Genomic DNA, 8,711 nt, shown 5'->3' with positions numbered 1-8,711 from the left:
AAAATGGAGTGCCTGAAGCTGGTGTTGGAGTGGTGTGCCTTCGGGCATTCATTGGCCCCTGGAACAGAGAGTTGTAAAATTTCCAGAGCAGAGTAGGAGCCAAGTGGCCATGTGGCTGAGAGACCAAGCACCAGAGCGAGGCCTGCCTCAACAAAGAACTGTGTACTAAAAAAAAAAGAACTGTGTACTGAGCATTTCTGATCCTGAATTGGAACCTGTTAGCTTCCCTGCTAAAGCCCAAATGACAGGGCTTGGAAAGGCAGCAGATGTAAGGAAAGTGTGGTCATCCTGGACGTAACTCTGAATGTGTCAGAGGGAACCGTGTTCGCACTGTGCTTCTGGGAATCCGGGGCAAGTTGCAGTTAGGAATCAGGCAGCCAGTGGGTATCAGTGAGAGGAAAGGTAAAGGGCACTCTAATCTAGATGTAACGGGGTCATGCCACGGCCAGGCAAATCATCTTACATATGTCATCCCAACCTAATAATAAGAATCCTGCTACAGAGGGGAAAAAGACCTTAAATTCAAATGTAATTTATCCGGACCCTGCGATTAAGTCTTTAACAAAGCAAAGCAAGGCAAACCCAAAACATTTGGATGAGGGAGACCAGCAGCATGAGGCCATAATTGCGTCCAAGGCATTGTAGGGCATGTGGCTTAATTAGAGACCGTAGAACACTAAAGGAAACCATTGCAAAGTCATGGTTGACAGTAGAGCAATGCGACATTGTGGAAAGTTGGAAAAGAACCATGATCAAGACATGTACACAACTGAAGACTAGAAATGCTTATAGGATTGGTTCTCCGGTTGTCCAACCACCTGGCTACTTGACTTTTTTTAAAACTTTTTTATTGTGATTTGGGTGAACGTTTACAGAGCAAGACGGATGTTTTGTTTTGTTTTAACCGTTCACATCCAACTTGTGATAGTAATTGAAATTCCCACAATATAACTCGTTCCACTTCTTCCCTATATTCACCTTTCCATTTGTCCCTTGCCTCTGAGCTTCCTGTCTTGGTGAATGCTTTCCTTGAAATATCATATATGATTGACTGTATTGCTCAAAGTGGCGTTATTGTTCACCTTATAAACCTGCCTATTGTTTGGTGGGGAGTTGAGTCACAGGGTATGGGTGATAGTAGGAGTTCAGTACTAGGCTTGAAAGGCATCTAAGGGCCATGGTGGCATAATGTGTTATTGTTATGCATTGGACTGCTAACAGCAAGACCAACAGTTCAAAACCACCAGCCGCTCTGTCTGAGAACAATGAGGCTTTCTTCTCCTGTACACATTGACTCTCGCAGGAACCCAAAAGAACAGTTTCTACTCTGCTCTACAGGGTTTTTGTGAGTCCGAATTGGCTCAAAGGCAGTGAGTTTTGTCTTGTTTGGCTTGTGTGTTTTTTAAAGGGCTATGGGTACTGGGGACTCCATCTGTTTCTATCAGATCAGCAAGTCTGGCCGTTTTCATGATTTTAAGTTAGCGCCACATTTTTCTCCCACTCTCTGCAAGGCCGTCTCTCATGAATCCTTTTCAGAGAAGACAGAAGGAGAGCCAGGCACCACCTAGTTCTCAGGTCGTCCACTTGGAGGCTGCAGATCCGGTACTCCAGCAGTCCTTTCAACGAACTGTTTGACGCTTCTTTGACTTTGCTCTGCTCTGCTCTGGATAGGAAGAAACCAATGGTTGCTCATCAGATTCTGTTTATAAGCTTTTAAGACCCCGGTGGCTACCCATCAAACAGGATGTAGAAGAACATTGTCTTTGTGGGCAATGTAATGTCTAATGGTTTCGATCCCCTGAGACTATGAGCCTGGACTCACTGAGCTCAGCAACCCAGCCCCTCAAAGTATGGGGCTAAGACGTTTTCACAACTGCGCCCTATAAGAGGGGCATGACTCTTGATCATGTGACCTGGTGTCCCAAATTCCATTAGGAGCATACCCGGGCATGCCCCTAAGGGCAGAACTGCCCCTCCCTTGCCTGGCTCTCCAAACCAAACTAACCGCCATTGACTACCATCTATGCCAACTCATAACGGTAGAACTGCCCCTGTGGGTTTCTGAGATGGTAACTCTGTGGGAGTAGAAAGTCTCATCTTTCTTCCACAGAGTGGCTGGTGGTTTCAAAGCTCTGAGCAAGCAGTTAGTAACCCAATGCAGGACCCACGATGCCTCCAGGCCCCCCTTGGCTGGCGAGGGAAATTATGATCTGCTTTCAAACACACTCTGCCTGACAGCAAACTTTTGATTCATTGCTGGTCTGTAATTGGAAAGAACCCAAATGGAAGCTGAATGTCTGTCAACACTGAGCATGGAATTAAAACTCTCACTATAAACCACAGGCTCCAGCAAAGCAAGTGATTCGAATCTAAGCATGAACACAGTCCTTATCTATTTTACAGATAGATACACCGAGGCTCGAAAATATGGCAGATTTCATCTTAGTTTTCCCTCTGTTAGTAAAGTCTGTCATGGGGAGCAAGGCCTCAGCTAGTAGGCTGAAATCAGAATGGGGCTCCACTTTCCAAAAGGAAAACTGGTCAGAGCGATGTTCATTCATTTAAACAAAATGCTTCTTGAACACCTAACCTGCTGCCTCTTTCTGTACATCCTGTGAGCGACAGTGGTTTCCACATTTTAAAATTGCTGGGGGAGGGGCAAGAGGGAGTGTTAAAAATAACACTTGTATTTTAAAATGTTAAGATTATATGAAATGTACGTTTCAGTTTCCATAAATAAAGTTGGAATATGACCATGCTTATTCTTTTATTTATTTTTCAGTGTTAGCTTTCAGGCTACAAGGGAAAAGGTGAACTACTGTGACCACATACTGTCTGAAAAAAAGAACAACAACAGCATATATATCTGGCTCTTTACAAAGAGCACTTGCTGATTCCCGAGTTAGATAATCAGAAGAACCTATAATTCTGACTATGTGGTCAGATAACTGACAATTTAGCTATTGTGGGGCAAGTGGAAAGCACTGCATTTTGAGAGAAAAATATTCAAGCTGTTTATAAAATGCAGGCAGAGCTCTCAGCTCTGAGGTTAAGCCCAGGAAAAGGATCCGAGAGGACACAAAACAGCTAACGTGATAGGTAAACTTCCTACCTTACGCTCTAAAAGTACAGAATACAATGTATGTGGGCCTGAGGAAAATCTCAGGAAGACTGAGCTAAAATTCAGAATAGGAAATTTATATATAAAGACATTTTTATTATAGATATGTAATTTTTAAGTATTGCTATTAGAAATTCAGTTCACACGTGCATGTGTTTATTTCAATCAAACAAAACATGTTCAAGTAAGTCTGAGAGATCAATGGATAGCTGCAGACAAGATCTCTCAGTGATATACTTGTCTATCTTGTTCCTTCAAAGAAGAGGATGCTTTTGGGGGCCGTGGGAGAAGACAAATATAAGGTCAGAGTTGCTATCAAATTTTTAACTAAATTCTAGTAGACATCTTCCCAAATCATTGAAGGTTTGCAACAAATTTACAGGAACGTTGTCTCACATTACAAGCTTTTAGATGGATTAAGAGTTTTAAGGAAGATCAAGAAGACCTCAGAGATGAGCCAGAAAGGAAGACTATCAAGTTTGATGGGAAAAAAACAAACAAAAAACTGTGATTGAAGTCCAGAAACCAGTAGAAGACGACCACAGAATTGCCACTGATACTGGAATTATAATCTCACGTGGTTCAACACTTTTAATTTTAACGGAACATGTTAAGTTCAGCAAGTTCTCAACTCAGTGGGTACAGAAAGTGCTGCATAAAGATTTGCTAAATTAATGAGTGACCTTTCCATCTGTTTTTAAAACAAGCTCAACGTTAATCAAGATTATTTTACAGTACAACTTAAAACCAGAGACAAGTCTTAAATCCAAAGAGCTTAGTCCAATTAAAACAATGGCTTCTGAGAGAATTCACTAGGTGAGTTAAATTCCAGACAAAGAGGTCAGTTCCAAAGTGACCGGTTTTTTTTAAGCTTCCAAAGGAGTAATCTTGATAGATTCCTTTGAAGGACACAGGACAACCATGGGGACTTATCGGGAAGGTGTTTTAAGAAAACTGAAAACTGCACAGGTCAGAAAACAGGCCAGAAAAGTTTCAAGTAGAAAACATTTTTCCCCCATCACAACAAGGCACCTGATCATTCTTCTAGAGTAGCATGGTTATCCCACAAGGATTTCATTGGGAAACCTAACTCCATCTACCCTCTATCCCAAACCTTCCCCTCTAGCTTTCCATTTGTTCCCAGGATTGAAAGAGCAATTTGTGTCCCCCTAAAGAATACCAAACCTCCCATTGTGATGCGGTAAAGATGGAAGAATTCTTCAGGGACCATTAGAGAGATGGAACACCCTCTTATCAAGTGTATAGACCTAAGTGAAGGGCCTGTCACAAAACAATAGCTTTAGAATGTGCAATACCAGATGAGTGGCCAGCCAGGTGGGCAAGAACTTCTTCCATAACCACCCTGTGGCAGTTACATAATCTCCTGTCAACTTGTGAAGGGGTGGAGTCTAGCCTCTCAATCAGGTCACAGCTTGATGACCTCATTTGGAGGTGCCACAGAAATAAATGGCTTACTGGAGGCCACTCACTCTCTCTGCTTCGTCTTCCTGTTGACAAGTTACATGGAGACACACTGATGGAGGCAGAGCCCTGGAGCTGGAGGAGCCACGTGGGGACACACACCAGCGCTGATATCCTTCCACTGCCACTAGATCTGCAAGACTTTCCATCCATGGGCCTGTGATCCTGCCTTCAGCTGCATGAGTCTCAAGAGGAACCAGAGGGGCCAGCCCCAATCCCAACTATGTGGACACCTGCCCCTCCTCCCAGAAGAATTTATTTCAAAGGACAGCACTGAATTTGCAGCTCCAGGAGAGGGTAATGTCCGATCAGAGCACATGGGAGCAAATAAAGGGGGAGGAAGAAGGAGTGGAGCACATACTGGCCCACCAAGCCTTAAGGACGATAAACTTTCCTCTAGTTCCTAAATGCTTCCTCCCTCCCCGTTATCATCTCAATTCTACCTTACAAATCTGGCTAGACCAGAGGATGTACACTGGTACAGATAGGAACTGGAAACACAGGGAATCCAGGGCTGATGATCCCTTCAGGACCAGTGGTGTGAGTTGCAGTGGATGGAGGTGAAGAGAGGGTGGGTTTGGAAATGGGGAACCGATTAAAAGGATCTACATATAACCTCTTCCCTGGGGGATGGACAACAGAAAAGTGGGTGAAGGGAGATGTCAGACAGTGTAAGATATGACAAAATAATAATAATTTATAAATTATCAAGGGTTCATGAGGGAGGGGGAGCAGAAGGGAGGGGGGGGAAATGAGGAGTTGATGCCGGGGGCTTAGGTGAAGAGCAAATGTTTTGATAATGATGAGGGCAATAAATGTACAAACGTGCTTTATACAATTGATGTATGTGTGGATTGTGATGGCAGTTGTATGAGCCCCTGATAAAATGATTTTTTTAAAAAAGGAATCTATGGACTACTATTGGACATATGAGCTAATATTGGACTTATGGACTTGATCTGGACTGGGCTGGGATGTTTCTCAATATATAATTGTTCTTTTATATAAAACTCCTTTTTATACACATGAGTGTCCATGAATTTATTTCTCTAGTCTTCCCAGACTAACACACACACACCTTTGTCCTCAACTGCCCAGTGAGCCTGAAAGAGTTCCTTTCCAGGAACAAACACCCTCACCTCAGTCCTCATCTGCACGAACTACATCTGGATCAGACCACAGAGAACAGCTAGGCAGGCAGTAAATCCTCTAAGACAGTCTTCTCACCCACTTGATCCCTCCCCCTAACCCCATGAGCTACTTGAGTGACAGAAAGAAATGATCCATATCAGGTCATTCTATCCTTCCAGTTTTCTCCTTGTTTTCTTTTTCACCTTCCTTTGTTTTTTTTCTCTGCTTTCTTTTTTTCTATCTTCTGTTCCTCTTTTCTACATGTCCCTTCCCCAAGTCTTTCTTCTTTACTATTTTTTATTTTTTACATTCCTCTTTACTGTTCCCCAATTTTCTTTTTCATATTCTTTTTCTCTACCTTTGTTTCTACTTTACTTTTATAGTTAATAAATTATTTTTCTTGCTGTTGTTTGACTGCTTTCCCTTCTTAAATTTTTAAAAACGATTTTCCTTTTGGCTCTTGTTTGTTTCCGCTTTGTTTTCTCACACCCTCTCTCTCTTTTGTCTTTTCCTACATGATGAGAGACAACAACCATGCCTACAGAGCCTAGCCATGCTGCTATCTCCTGCGACTTACACTTACTAAGTGAGGGCTACTGCCCAGTTCTGCTTCAACAGCCACTCTACCTGAGCTTCCTAACTGAAACCACCACGCAAACCTCCCTTCACCTGTGCTGGACAAACATCAGATATTAAACTGCACTCCTGCTCACATTCTCCATTACGCCCACGAGGGGACAGATGATGGTGCTAAGGTCTCCCTCACACACAACCATTAATTAAATACAACAAAAACACAATGTTCCCCCAAGACCACAAAGTTCACACAAGAAACAACATAGAGTGAGGTAAATAAGTGGCCAATATGCAAAGCAGAAGCTCTCTCCCAGGAAGAAAAAACGTGGAATAACCTGATAATTCAAAAGAATGGTATTTAGACTCCTTCAATAGAATGAAAGATCAATAAAAGCAACCAAAAAAAACACAAAAAATAGAAGAATTCAAGAAAACACAACAATAACTGGGGAAAAAACAAATGAAATACTTTAAACCATATAAACACATGAAATAGAAATCCATAAGATTAATAGTAAGATCTCAAAAATAAAAAAAAGAGGACCTGATGCAAGGGGCTTAAGTGGAGAGCAAATGCCTTGAGAATGATTGGGGCAGGGAATGTATGGATGTGCTTTATACAATTGATGTATGTATATGTATGTATGGTGATAAGAGTTGTATGAGTCCCTAATAAAATGTAAAAAAAAAGAGGAGAAAAAATGATTAGGGCAAAGACTGTACAGATGTGCTTTATACAATTGATGTACGTGTATGTATGGATTGTGATAAGAGTTGTATGAGTCCCTAATAAAATGTAAAAAAAGAAAAGAGGAGAAAAAAATGATTAGGGCAAAGACTGTACAGATGTGCTTTATACAATTGATGTATGTATATGTATGAACTGTGATAAGAATTGTATGAGCCCCAATAAATTGTTAAAAAAAAATCTCAAAAATAGATAATGTATTGAAAGAGCAAAGGAGTAGGATTGAATCAATAGAATGCTGAATTAGTGAACTTGAAGACAAATCTCTTCATACTAATTTGTTAGAGGAATAATCAAAACTAACAAATCCAAAGAAAGCCTAAGAATTTTTTTCTTGTTAAAAATTAATTCATAATTTTATTGGGAGCTCTTACAGATATTATAGCAATCCATATTTCAATTAGATAAAGCCTAATTGTAGAATTGTTGTCACCATCAATTTCAAAATATTTTCTTTCTTCTTGAACTCTTTGATATCTTGCTCCCCTTTATCCCCACCCTACCTTCCAGGGCCCCTTATGATGATAATATATATTATTGTTATTGTAATTATTACTGTTGCTGTTGTTATTTTTATTTTTTATGATATCTTACACCATCCAACGGGGATCATGTTTTCTTACTCATTCTGTTAGCCTTTATCTCATTGGGCTGCTCACGGCAAGGCCTAAGGATTTTATGGGACACACCAAGAGGAATAACTTACATATGATCAACATTTCAGAACAGGATAAAACAACACTGCACAAAGAAGCTTATTGAAGAGTTGTCGGAATAAAATTACCCTAACATCATGAAAAGCAAAAAGATATAAATTCAAGAAATTGAATAAACCCTAAGCAGCTTAGACCCCAAAAGAATTTCACCACATCATATCATAATCAATACTTTCAAAACTGAATCCAAGACAAGAATCCTGAAAGTATCTTGGGAAAAATAAAAGGTTACCTACAAAGCAGAGACAATAAGACTAAGATCTGATTTGTCAGCAGAAACTATGCAGGCAATCAGGATGACATATATAAGAAAATAAATTGTCAACTAAGAATTATTATACTCAGCAAAATTTCTCCTCAAAAACAATGTTAATATGTTTCTACTAGTCAGGATCAGCAAGCAGTAAACATATAGTCATTTGTTCACAGCAATACCTCTCCTCAACCTGCAACCAAGTCAATTTCTGATCCTCAGCCTCTCAGCCACATGGTCCATTGGCCTCTGCCTTGTTGGACCAGGAACCCTGCCAGTCACTCTAGCTCACATTCCCATAATCTTTTCATTTATTCTTGCTCTATCCCATAGTCTCCATGCCACAGACTCCAATGCCTCTACCACCTGAAAGATCTGGAATGTGCTCTTCCAACGATCCTGGACTTTTTCTCTCTATTGGAGATGTCTTTTATATAGCCAGGAATGGCTTTGATGGATGTGTGGCTTTGCTTTTCAGCAGACCATACCCTAAGGAAACAAAGGTTGGTGACTTAAGTCACCCCTTTGAATAAAGTAGTTTAAAGACACATCTCACTTTAACCTTATAAAAGAGAACACCTTCTAAAATATGATGATAGCCATAGAGTCCAGAATTATAATACATCACATAAGGGATTATAACGAGAAGGGTTATATTAATTGATTATATCTCAGGCCGACCCC

Source organism: Tenrec ecaudatus, chromosome 14 (assembly GCF_050624435.1).
Source record: "Tenrec ecaudatus isolate mTenEca1 chromosome 14, mTenEca1.hap1, whole genome shotgun sequence".
Lineage (NCBI taxonomy): Eukaryota > Metazoa > Chordata > Mammalia > Afrosoricida > Tenrecidae > Tenrec > Tenrec ecaudatus.
This window is presented reverse-complemented; position numbering follows the sequence as displayed.